Below are 14,133 nucleotides of genomic sequence, written 5' to 3' on the forward strand. Positions count from 1 at the left end.
TAGAATTTCTGACTTCTTATAATTAAAAATAAAAATGAAAATTAAAAGAATTAAGAATTGCATCTGATTGCGATTGTGGCAAACAAATTGATAAAACAGGACTATTAACAGTCTCTTTTTGTAAGTTCTATGGTCGATACAACGACCTTGTCAACAAATAAAATCTTCCACTGGGTTGCAGGCTGACTGACAAATTCATAGTCATTGTTAGACCATAATTAATCACATAATTGTCTACGGACTTTCCGTGTTTATCCGACTACGACAAACAGCAGGTCAGCAGAGGATGCTTACTCCTCCTACGCACCTGATCCTACTTCTATCTTTATAGAGGTCTGTGTTGCTCTGCTTTGAATTTGTATTTGGTTATATGGATTTTGTGAGAGGATTGACAGTTTGTTATTGTCATTTCCATTGATAAACTTAAGAATTCTGTATTTTTTCTAGTATAAAAATATCAACAAAACAAATATATTTATGATCAATGTATTTCGCGTTGAACAAAATTTACATTTGTAAATGTGAACACATCGTTAATGTATAACGTTTGTCGTTACAAAATTTGTTTGAAGACATATAACTCGGCATAATTGAAAACTGTGCTTTAGACATTCGGGTACGACTTAATATGTATATTTATATATATGAGAAAAGAAAGCTTAATAAAAAAAAAACTTGAAAAAAGTTACGAAAATGAACACTCTGGACACGCTTTGACCTTAAAGCCAGGTAACTATAGATAATACATTTTGCCATATTATTGTGTTTCGGTTATTTAAATTTAAAACCTTTCAACTGTCATGCGTCACAGAGAGATTCCTCTGCCCCACCATCTATATAACAGCAAAAAATCTGAATTTGAATTTTCCGCGCTTGCTAAGAATGTTTTCCCCGACGTCCGCCATCCAAAACTGTTAGTTTCGCTTTGTGTATAAAACTGTATGGATCTATTAAGGTGGTTTGGGACACCTCCATGTGTTGTTATTTATCGAAATAAACAGTAAAAAAAAGTTAAAATTCTACAGATAGTTTTTTTCCTAAAATTGCCATCCTACAGCATAGCGCAGTGGGTGAGAGGGTTGACAGCAAATTTGTGAGTCATAAATTTGAATGCAAAAGGGGATTTTAATTTTCAATTTTCCGAAAAGTTTTAAAACTTTGTTTGTGGTAAACTATTGTAAAATTTGAAAATTCTAAAATGGTAAAAGTATTTTAATTATAATGTAATTTTATCCACATTGATATCGACAGGTGTCGGGTGCCACCTTAGTTTTAAGCTATAAAGGAATAAGCGGATTGATTTAAAACAGGACACATGTTTTGAGGTTGCTTTTTGAGAATTGTACCTTAATTAGTGCTCTTTTTTCTAATAGTGTGGATTAAAACATGATTATATCAATGTTCATAGTCTGGTCTCCATTAAGTGTAGACTAGTTCCCGTAATTTGAATTACAGCTTTATTTGGTATGACGTTCCAACATTGGGTATTTAAAGATTATCTTAAAAATAGCTGTTGGTTTTCCAATATAAATTAATTTTCACTTTACGACACCCAATGTAGAGTTCGTAAGTTGCTTTTGTCCACTTCTGTATTGATTTAATGTTTTAATCATATATTACTTATTTGATATATCCTAGTTAATATTTGTCGTTAAAGATTCATATTGCTAATATAAACCTTGCTTTAAATAAGTTCGTTTTAAATTCATTAATATTGTGTGATTATTTTTTTATGAAACAGCATCTTGTCCGGGTATGAACTGATTTCCTTTTTGTCATTTACAAACACACTTATTTTTTATATCAAGAATACGCGATTTAAAACTATCGAAAGATTTGTTTAATATACAGTTAGAAAAAAACTAGGGACTTGTATTTCATTAAACAGAACGATTTTATATTTGCTTTGTGTGTGAATTCAAAAAAGTTTTGTTTACTAAAAGGTTTTTTTCTTCCAATCTCGATATTAAAAAAAAATTCACAGCCCTTAATGTATGCAGTGCTTAAAGAAAAAAAAGACAAATAGGGATAAAATATAGTTTGAATTCCAATTATACACTTTGTGGTTAAAATTAATCCCGGTTAACACCTATGTCGGGTGTTTAAAGGTACAGCTCATAGATCCTAAAAATAGGTACATGTAATATGTTTTCATATTTTCTATTTTTAAGTGTAAATATTTAGGTTTCAAATTTATGATTTTTATTTGTTTGTTTTTTTTTTTAACAAAAAATATTAAAATTAATTGTATGATATATCTTATATAAAAGTCATATTTTTATATTAGATAATAATGTTTTTTTTTCCGGAGAAGGAAGTTAACACATTCCATGCTCGAGGAAAGGAGTGTGAAAACTCTCAGTGGCTGCACTGATATAACCTATGCGGCTACGATGCCTGGATGTGTCTTTAAGAAGGGGCATTTCCCGTTCTCTACTCTAACCGGTCTACATACTTTTTAATTCTAAAAATGCCAACTATACTTAAATTCGATTTATGCAAGTAAGTACTTGAACAAAAAGAAATTATATTCAATAATGTATTAAAGAATTACAGTAAACATGTAACTATTTAATAGAAATGCGCCATTTAGTAATTTTTTTCACTTGAGATAAGTAAACGGCAGTGTTTCATTCTGTAATTCGTTAAGTTGTTAAAGAACTCACTTTCACACTGAGTTAAATTCAATAATTATCGTCGATTTATTTTTTCTAACCAGCTATTTGTTTACGCATGTTAAAAAGAGAAAAAAAAGCATCTAAAAGTCCCGGAATTTTTATAGTTCTTCCCTGGTTGACAGGTGTTCGTTCGTCTGATCAACATTTTCTACTCAGTTTTAAACATCATTCAAAACGATAATTTTTTAAAAACAGACACGAATTTTTTTGGTTCTTATCGTCAAACTATGGCATTTGAGCGGATCAATAATAGGTTGGGCGGTTCAGCCAAACTACGTACCTAGAACCCCCAAAACACCAATTAACAGACAAATTATCGTTTGGAATACAATGGCCTCGCATGTGGCGTGAACTGTTTTTGCAACCTTTGCCGGAATGAAAATTTTACACACAAAATTTACAAATCTTAATCGATTCACTCAGGTATCGCTCAGGTAAAGAAGCCATAATACAAAGAGGTGTGAACAACGCCTGTAATTAAAACACATGTACAAAATGAATTCTTCAACATAGACCATCTATAGCATCAGGTTTGGAGCATTTAAAGTTACTTTATCATACAAAACTATATATTTTCTGAAAGGTATATATCTCAGGATGAAAAAAATCTTTACCGAATAAAAAAATATTCAATTGTATTAACGATACAGGTGATTATGTCGGAATGACTGCACGATAACGGCATTCTTTTTCAACGAAAAAATTTCATTCCGGCAAAGGTTTTATATATCAAATCAAAACACATGGATTCAGTTTTTACATATTTCAAAGATATGGTCGTAATAATTAAAAAAAATCGTGTCCGAATGAAAAAATGTTAAAAACTTTTTGAGATATTAACTGTTTTATGAAGACGACTACCTTATTCCGGCACCAAGTTTTTACGACCATAGCTCATTCCGGCAAAGGTTTTGCATATTAAACATTTAATTATCTAACATATTTTTATATATACCGATAGCCCTATATCCATAGATGAAAACACTGAAAACTGAATGGCGATAGCTTATACACAACACAAGTTATCGACCTTTTTATACATGTCATTACGTCTATTCCGTCGCCATTCCGGCGATTAGTCCTCACCAATCTTCCGCTTCACTTCTTTGAAACCAAAGTGAAAGTAAGCAGTTCAAATCAACAACTTGATATTTTTTGGATTTAGATCTAGTACAGGTAAAGAGAATGTAGTTTTTGCAGTAATGGAGGGTTAGTAGAATGTGGTCTTCTCATTAACATAACTATATATTGCTAAATAATGCATCGATACACACAATAACCCATGTCGCGAGGGGATGCTCCGCTTAGCGGTGCCCTTGTTGATTTAAAAGTGCATATAAACATTTTTATGCACAGGTACTGACAAACATTATTTTCAACAATGTTTTTTCACATTTTTAAAATGTTTTTTGCCTTCTGCAAACTGTACGTCAACTAAATCAATATATCGTTCATAAAAAAAAAATATTGTGCTTTAAATATTTGCAAACAAAAATAAAAATATATAATTTGATCTGAGTCTCATGACGACAAATTAATGATTATAATTAATTATAATTTTGTTTGCATTTAGGATATGTTGGAGGATTCTTTGTGTCTACGTGGTGATTTTATCCTTAAGTGTTCGCCAGGTATGAGACTTAATGCATCAATAAAATTATTATTAAGCTTGTTTATTTATTCCTTATTTAACACAGTCATGCATTTTCAGATTACCAGGCGAAATACTTTTTTCTCTTTCACTTATATGCCTATTACTTTTGAACTTGTTTCAAAGAGTAAAGTTCATATACCATTATTTTTTATATATAATCAAAGTACTGCAGTCCTAACAGGAGTTGATTAATTATTTTTTTTATTTATAAATCAGCATATGTTATTTGCACAGCAAGTAGTTTTGTAGCTGTATTTTGAATAAATACGAACATTGTTTTCTAACATGAATTATCAGGCTTTTTTTAAAGAACGCCGCACTATAGGCGTAAAACCCCATAAGGAAAAGGTTGTGCAATATTCAAAGATAGCTTTAACGCCAGCAAACTCTATGATGTATTATAAATCATTAATCAAAATATTTCTGGAAAAGTGAATCAAAGTTATTTTAGCAAACAAATGAATACGAGGCTAGTATAAGCCTGTACTGGTTCTATTTTTCGACTGGATAGTCTGTAGTTACCGCTGTTATCGAACTCTGGCATAGAAATACACACGACTACAAAAATATCTAATTGTTCATTTTATTAAATGTCTGACAATTTTTAATATATTTTGTAAGTACATTTTCTTGAAAACAATGCTAAAAAATGCATTACATCGAATATATCGATTTATCTCAAGTACTACGTTTCGTCAGCGGAGATGATTTGTGTTTAGGTCCAAACACTGTTTTTACTTCTAGTTTCTCAGAGTAACTACATAGAAGATATGCTTAAAATCAACTCTAACCCCCTCCCCCCCCCCCCCCAAAAAAACAAAAAACAAAAAACAAAAAAAAAACTAAGCAAATGTTTATAGAAAAGCCCGTGAAAATAGAAAAGACTGAATTAATATTAAGAAATATAATAAATTATTACATGTATTATTTACTACTAGCTTGATGTCACAGGCGATACACTACCAGGGTTAGTGATTGTCGTCAATAGCACGTCATCTTGTCCATCAACTGCGGAGAAATGGAACGCACGAGCAAAAAAGGAAATTGCAAATCAATGTTATCCACAGTGAACGTTACCTTGAAATATCATTGTCTTGTAAACCACTGGGGGAATGAATCGGTAGAATTGTGTGGAGAAGAAAGCGAAATAATTGGTAAATATATTTTTTTGATATATTTTATAAATATTACTTACATTTTTTCACAAAATTCAAATTATTTAAAACATAACCCTGTGTTTTGTATGTTTGTTTGCCACACATAATTTATTTTTAGGCCATAGCTGTCCGGAATTCAATCAAGGAGGGAACAGGATTCAGGAAAAATACAAACACAAATGTAACCATTCTGATCCTCCCTGTCCTTTTAAGTTTTACGCATCTGAAGTGTTCAAATGTAAGTCAAAAATGCAGATCTTTTGTTAAAGTTGATCTTTCCTTAGCTCTACTATGGCCCCATAGCAAATCACTAAAAATAACAGAAATGTGTTAGCTCATCTAAGCCAAATGCCCCATGCAATAATTTCTAATTACATTGCTCTGTTAGGTTGGGTCTGACCGGTACTGCTAATACACCTAAATCATCATGGCGTCTCGTTTTATAAACAAAGTCAAGGTGAAATGCATGTTTTGAAGTTTATATTGTTTTTGTTTGCTTGATTCACAAACATAGTAGATCTTACAGATATGATATGCAATTTTAATGAGAGACACTTTCACCTGACACTAGATAGACGACAGCATTTATAGTTTTTAAACGATAAAGCCACCAAACTGTAGTATAGAGACTAGCTTATTTAGGTTTATATCTGATGGTAACAATTATATATTTATTAATTTAAATGTCGCTTAGAGTGGACCTAGCACGGGATATTACTAAATCAGGTATAACTTCTCAAAGAAATAGGTTTTAGCTCACCTAAACCGAATGTTCAAGTGACCCTTTCTGATCACTCATTGTCAGTTTGTCCGTCTGTAAACTTTTCACATTTTTGACTTCTCTATCTATAGTCCTTGGGCTATATTTAGGGGATTCAATTTTTTTTTTAAAATTAGGGGCAAAATCCTTTTTAAACGGATGTGAAAATACGGGGCGTATGTCTTTAAAAATGTTCTTTTTAAGAACCACTGCTTAACATCAATTCTCTATAAAAACCAAAGTTCTACTATAGGGTCATGGCACACCTGATCTAAGATTGTCATGAAATTTTCTCAGGTGATTGATACTCATAAGGTATGACATTATCCACCATCAAAATAATGCCTTTTACCTTGGTTGCCATGGTAACCAATTTCATTCATTTAGGGCCCAAATACACAGTTTTTGAGTTGGAAAATAAGGTAAACTCAAAGTCACAGGACAGGCTTATTTATAAATGTTCAAGATATCTCACACATAATATACATAGTACAAATATAGATATACATAATGCAAGAGAAAAAAATCTCAGTGTCCTTGTTCATTTTAAAGCTGGTGGCTCAAAGATGGCCCAAATTTCTAAATTTTGATATTTCAATTTTCTCCCTGTTTTTTTGAAAGTCTCTCAAAAATTGCAGACAAAGAAAAAATAAATCAATTGAAAATTTTAAAACATCATATTTATATAAAATATTATTTATAAAAACTAGAGCAGGTATCTATTTCGTTTTTGTTTATTTTACTTCCAAAATTTGTTAATTTGACACCTTCCCAGCCCCCTAAAAATTGTATCAAATATTTTTTTAAACAATAAGTTGATCATAAGACTCCTTTAAAATACTTTTTCTGCTTAAATAAATGAGAAACTGAATAAATATATCAAACTATTTTAAATTCAACGTATGAGGATAATTTATTTTGGCTTTATTAGAATTCTTTCTATATATTTTTTGCTAAGTGCAGATAACTCCAAGCAAGAAAACCTTATTAAATGAGTCTTAACACGTTATAATAGAATGAAATTCTGTTTTTAGATATTTTCTATTAATGAAATTGGTTTTTTTGTGTGATAAAAGGCAGATAACTCCAAATATCAGCACAGGGGGAAAATGATATATCTTTTCAATGCAACTCCAGAAATAAAAAATCAACACTTACTTATAAATAATAAATAATTCTTCAAATTTATTTTCAAAATATATTCCAAATTATAAAAATAATATAAAATTCACAACACAGTGACAATAAATTAATGTTGAATTGCTCAATATTTTAGCGAGTTCAGTTTGTTTATTATTTGTTCATCTAGCATTGTATGTCTGACTGTCTTGATGGTCTGGGTATTCACTGGGTTATTCTGATCATCTCCTCAACACTCTGCAATGTTGAAAAAGTAAAATATTACATGTATGGATCATTTAATAAAATCATTTACATATATTTATTTTGCATAAAATACCACAACAGACATGTTCAAATTTGACTGAATGGTTGTTGTTTTTTCTTCAAATAAGAAGCAAAATCCTGATGTGTTTATGTTTAAATGTACAAAAGTGAAAAAGAGGAAATGGCTTTTAATCATTATCTCATGTTATATTGATTAATGTTATTTTCACTTGGAATATTAGTCTATAGCTGCATGCACTAATTAATAGCTGCAACTGAATTAGATATAGCATAACAAGGCTCACAATTAACTAAACTATTAACCTGTACTTCGGGCAAGTTGCTTACTTGTGTAAATGCTATTTTGAATTATAAATTGTCATTGAAAAGTATGGAAAATTATGAATGGCATATAAAATAAATGATAGAAATTGATAAGAGGTGTGGTATGGTTGCTCTCCACATTATTTACTGTCACAAAATATATCATTAAAAATTATCCTTATTGTTGTCAGTACTGGGTCAGTATAAAAAAAATCTTAATATTTAAAATAAATTATTCAGGTTTAAAACATATCTTATCACTCAAAAGAAGAATATTCTACTCAATCTGCTGGTGTGTTCTAGTGATATGACACTGACAAGCAGCTTTAGCACATTTATTTCAGTAACTAAGCTACTATATAGATTGGATATAGGTTTTCAACCTTCACTAAAATTTCATATTTCTTTTTTTTTATACTTAAAGTTTGATCTGTTCCATTACAGGAAAAAAAATGTTTTAATCTTTCATGACACTTTATGAGATCTATCATCATATCATAATTGTTTGAGAAAAATGAACTGTTAACCAGTCAAGTGTTGTGTAGATTGACTTGTCCAAATACAAAAATCAGCTGGACACAGAAACTGGACAAGTGAAACTGTTGATCCCTGCATGATAGATAATACACTTTCAGCTGATTGAATATCTACATGTGACATCACTTTTTGATTAATTTTGTTTAAAATCATCAACTCACATTTTCTGTTCTATGTCTCCCTTTTGACAGATCTGTTGTGATGATAAGAGCCAAATTCATTTATTTCTGCAGCATACACATAATCCTACAATTGTATTTTAATATATTTACAGCAAATTTATAACAAAATGAATCATTTTAAACAAATTCCCAAAATACCTTTACATTTCCTTTAATGCTGTTAACTTTACATGTATATTATATAATCTAAATTAAGTAGTCTGTTCCAAATTGTATTTCCATCACTGTTTGCTTAATTACATGTAAGATGGCTCAAATCAGCAAAAAAAAAAAAGCCAAAAACAACTTAGGTATGAAATATAACATGATGCAAAAGAATAATACAAATCAAAAAGGTGAAAAACATTTTTTTTTGGAGGGGGGGGGGGAGTATTTGTATTTTCTATTACTTTAAGTATCATCAATATACAGACAACCTAAAATTATCAATTTAAAAAAAATAATAACCACTGAAATTTCACATTGCGAATAACATGAAGAACCTAGGTGATACTGTTAATAATTGGAGGGGTTAATTTTGTTTGCCAGGGGAATCTCATGCCTGATTTTTAAAATTAACTCTGTACATTTTGACCTGAGGTGTATTCATTGAGAAATTCAACAAGAAATTCAACAAGCGATGGAAGCTTGAACAGACTATAAGATTGGTTGAAAATTATTTGATTTGGATGTGAATATACATACCTTGACCAATTGGAATAAGGACTGCATCTTATCTCCATAAACTGCCTTTTTATGATCCTATTTTTTCGCTTGTTCATGAGGTTTTAAACATATATATTCCAGAGATTTTGGGTTAATTTAATCAAACAACATCACTGACACCAGATCTGACTTTCACATAAAATGCTGGCAATGACAGATTTCTGTAATCGCTGTGGGTACCTCATAACTATGCTCATCATTGCTTCCTTGGTTGAGTGCTGGATTCGTATGTCAGATTATCGAAACTTATGTAGAGGAAATCTCTGTCCGTTTCACTTGATCATTTTGTACAAGACAGTCACGTGTTTACAAAAGGTTTGAATACAGCACAGATCGGTAATTAAGCTAAATCCCAATAGAGCATGGTTCATTTCATATTCATTAGAGACTAACTCTAAATACACTAAAACTTAAATCACATGCTTTCTCCACCCCATTTCATCTATGTTTTTCCAGCGTCTGCTTTTGCCATGTTGTTGTGACGTTTTTTTTTTGTACTTCAATACAGAAGAGTCAACAAAGGGAAGAAAATTTAAGATGGATTTTGTGGAAAAGCGGTAACTTCAAATAGTTGTATGTTTAAGCCAGTGAATATATCCAAGCCAATTTTGGTTGTATTTATTAGACGAAGGTCTTATCTTATTAAAAAAATGTTTATTCTCGCTTTCAATTGCCTGCTTAAAATTAAATTGATATTATTTAATGTGCCTGTTCTTCAATATTTTATAAGTTAAATCTATGAAACACAAACCGATGGTATTGTTATCTGTACATTTCACTGAAATCAATTCATGTGTACAAGTACATTGATTACTTGCTTATAAAATTAAACCAATGTCATGGTCAAACCTACATGCATTTAGGGAGCATACGAGTTATTAATCTAATGGTACTCTATATGTCATTTTGACCAGAGGCAAAATGTTTCAATGTCGTTGCTATGAAAACTGAGTATGAACTGTCAAAAATATACCCACAGAGAGTCTTCATATGGAACACTCTTTCAAATCAGGGAGATAAAATTCAATTCTATGAATGTTCGTGGCCACGTATTTTTGGTATTTACAGAGAATTGATCATAAAATGCTAATATTTTACCAGTGCTTGTACATGGGTATACTGTAAATATTCTAATTTTAGGTCACCTGAGTAAACGCCTTAACAATTTTACATTTTCAACTTCTTCTTAAAAACTATCCAATTGTTACCATTTTTGATGTGATGCATCTCTATGGTAAGAGGAATCTAAATTGTGAAATTCATGGCTCTACCATCCCCGGGGCACCACAGGTGGGGCCAAATATCGGGGGGAAAACCAAATTTTCAAAAATCTTCTTCTCTACTCCCACACATGTAAAAAAAAAACACAGGAAAAAACTGGTTGCAAGCCCTCTACAATAATTGTGAAATTCATGACATCTGTGTCAGGGGTTCTGGCTCTGGGGTGGAGTCAATATGGCCATATAGTTAAAATGTATTAAATCTTAGAAAATTCTCCTCTCTACTTCTATATATATTTTAAAAACTAAATGCATGATTATAATGTCAATGAAGCCCTCAACCAAAATTGTGAAATTCATGGCCCCTGGGTCGGGTTCAGGCTCTAGGAAGGGGCCAATAAGGCCATATAGTTAAAATGTATTAAATCTTAAAAATCTTCTTCTCTACTCCCATATATATTTGATAAAAACTAAATGCATGATTATAATGTCCATAAAACCCTTTACCAAAATTGTGAAATTCGTGACCCTTGTTTCAGGGTTTCGGGCTCTAGGGCAAGGCCAAAATGGATGTATAGGTCTTAATGCATTTAATGTTTAAAAACTGAATTAATGATTTTTTAGACCAGATCTTTAAGTTTTCCACCAAAATTATAGGTTTTATAATTCTTTTTGAAAGATTTCAGGCAGGGAAGTGGTCGTCATTACAGAATTGTAATTTTTCTACTCCAGAATGAAAACTAATTAAATGCATATATAAGACTCCTCGATAAGTTTATGTATGGGTTAAATGCTATTCAGGTGACCGTTTAGGTCAACTGGCCTCTTGTTTAAAATCCTGACTCTAGGGTTAATACTGGAGCCCCAATAGAAGTTCAAACGTTAACAGAAATATATGGGGGAGATGTTATAAAATCTTCTGCTAAATTGTACAATGTGTGAGATTACTATGCAAACATTCTAAAATAATGTATAATTTGAATTGTGCAAATCATGACCTCCGAGCAATTACTGGGGCCCAAAGAGGGGTTTAAAGTTTAACAAAATTGTGACCCCAGGACATTACTTGGGCCGCAGTGGGTGTTAAAATTTGAATTAAAAATATATAGAGAAAATATATCTAAAAACAATCAAATGATACAAGGAACTATTGTTCGGGTGAGCAATGTTGCCCAATGGCCTATTGTTACATACAAGTGTTTACTATTTTTTCTTTATGATTTTAAAATAATTATATATTCGAACTCATACAATGTAGTACCGGTAAAATGACTGCTATTAGAGAAAAATACCAATTTTGAATCAAATGGGCAGATATATTTTATCATAATGCTCTTTAAAATTAAGATATATATATATATATATATATATATATATATATATATATATATATATATATATATATATATATATATATATATATATATATATATATATATATATTCACTCTTTTATTTTTTTAAGCGGGAAGGAAGGAATGTTAAAGAAATTGAACTACTCTAAGAAAAAAATAAGCACTATTTTAACGAGTACTTTGTTCCGTCTTTACGGCTGTTGTGGATTAAACAATACACTTGTTAGTTATTCTATCTAAAAGCTTATTTTGTTTACAATTACAGATCCTTCTTGTCTACAATTGACAATTCCGATTGGTGATGATAATGACGATGATGTCGATTTAAAAAAGGACACTGGTGAAACTGATGGGTAGAATTTGTAACACGTTTAATATTTATTATTCTAAATTGAAAATATTTATATCAATGTAACGTGTAAATGTCAGAAGCACCTTTATTGACTTTATTACATCTTATAATTAAACACAAAAATTCTTAATTACATTTTAGTCAATAATATGTGTACAACAGTTATTAAAAAATTCATAATTTACATTTATTGGAGAAATTATTACCCGTAAATTAAAAATATTTCATTTCAACCTGAAACGATTTAGGTTCAGTCATTTTGATTTTAAAAAATCCTCTGCAAATGCTCCATATATATATATTTGCAGAATAAAATCTTTGTATGTGTCAGTTACACATGGGGGGAATGCTTATGTTTATTTTCATTTTTATTTTCAGTCTTCCAATTATTACAATTACAATACTTGTCTTTCTTGCCATACTGATCATCTCCCTCCTCTATTTTTATTTGAAAAGAAAGAAAAACAAACTTAAAGGTAAAGATATTATCATAATGGCGAATAGTTTTAAACATCCAAAATCATAGGAAATGAAACGATAAATACTAAAAAAAGAGGCAGGATCATGATTTGAGCTTTACAAACTCCATTTTCCATAGATAATAAGCACAACCAAACGATTTTAAATAGAATGCCAGATAAAAAAGTAGTTTTCTATTTCGTGTTCTGTCATGTTTTTGTTTACATATTGAGTGCCGGGTAGGAAATGTTAGAGAAATGTAAAGGGCAGTAAAAAGTTATTAAATACGTGAATTGAGAACAAGCACACAAAATTATATCAAATTACTTAGCACTAATATCGTGATAAGACACGTCGAATTACGATACGTCTTAGTGACACATTTAAGAAATTTATCCACGGTTTCTACCTGTAAATTGATAAGTATAAATATAGCTTTATAATTCAAGTAACCCAGCAAGGAGTGAATTTGATATTTTACAAAAATTTTATTTGAGATTACATTAAGAAGTTTGTGTTTCTTATTTCATAACGCTAGAACTTAAATATTTTCTCGTATTTTAGAAATAAAGCACACCACAGAGGAAGTTAAAAACGCAACAGCATGCAACAACGAAATGTATGGCGAGAAAAACGACCCATCTACAATATTGAAAGATGAACAAATGACAATGATTAAATTTCCGAAATGATTTTTTCCCTGAAAATAATGAAGCTTACCTCGGTATGTTTAATAAGTGTTTATATGTAACACTGTCCATTGTTTTTAAGGGGCATGACTATGCAGATTTTGTTCCGAAAGGTAACTTTTCCAAATTAATGTTACAATGGTTAATTAGGGTATTTTCAACTGTTAGACGAACTTTCATCTTCATTTAAAGAGATACAGATGTCCAATTTTTTAGAATATGTAAACAAGGCTCGATTGCATTTGCCTATAAAGATAAAAAAAGAAGTTTTTTTTCTTGTAAATAGAATCAATTGAAAAACTGTTACATTGTTTATTAAATTTATAAAATATAATACAACAATGTTTAAAATATAAATGTTACATTTTTTTATATCAAATCAAATTTTGAAAAGAAATGTGACACCATCTATCACTTCAACATGTCATTGAAACATTGTGTTAATTATTAACCTGTACAAAAAATACAGCATTGTTTTCTATTCTAGTATATTGTTCTGCTGTTTTGATATTTGCCTTATCACATTGTCATTTGTGATAAACCAACATAATACAAGCCTTGAGCTTAATTTATTTTGATTTCAAAATAGGAGTCCAATTTGAATTTTTTTTTACATTCTTTTTTAGAATAAATTAAATAAAATCAGATGAAAAACACTAAAGACACACAATTGATA

At 30.3% G+C, this 14,133-nt stretch overlaps 1 pseudogene; it reads left to right on the forward strand.

Annotated features, from left to right (window-relative positions):
- Positions 1 to 1,494: 1,494 nt before the first annotated feature.
- On the forward strand, positions 1,495 to 13,943 carry LOC128184417 (uncharacterized; annotated as a pseudogene).
- Positions 13,944 to 14,133: the final 190 nt, after the last annotated feature.

This window comes from Crassostrea angulata, chromosome 5 (genome assembly GCF_025612915.1).
Source record: "Crassostrea angulata isolate pt1a10 chromosome 5, ASM2561291v2, whole genome shotgun sequence".
Classification (NCBI taxonomy): Eukaryota; Metazoa; Mollusca; class Bivalvia; order Ostreida; family Ostreidae; genus Magallana; species Magallana angulata.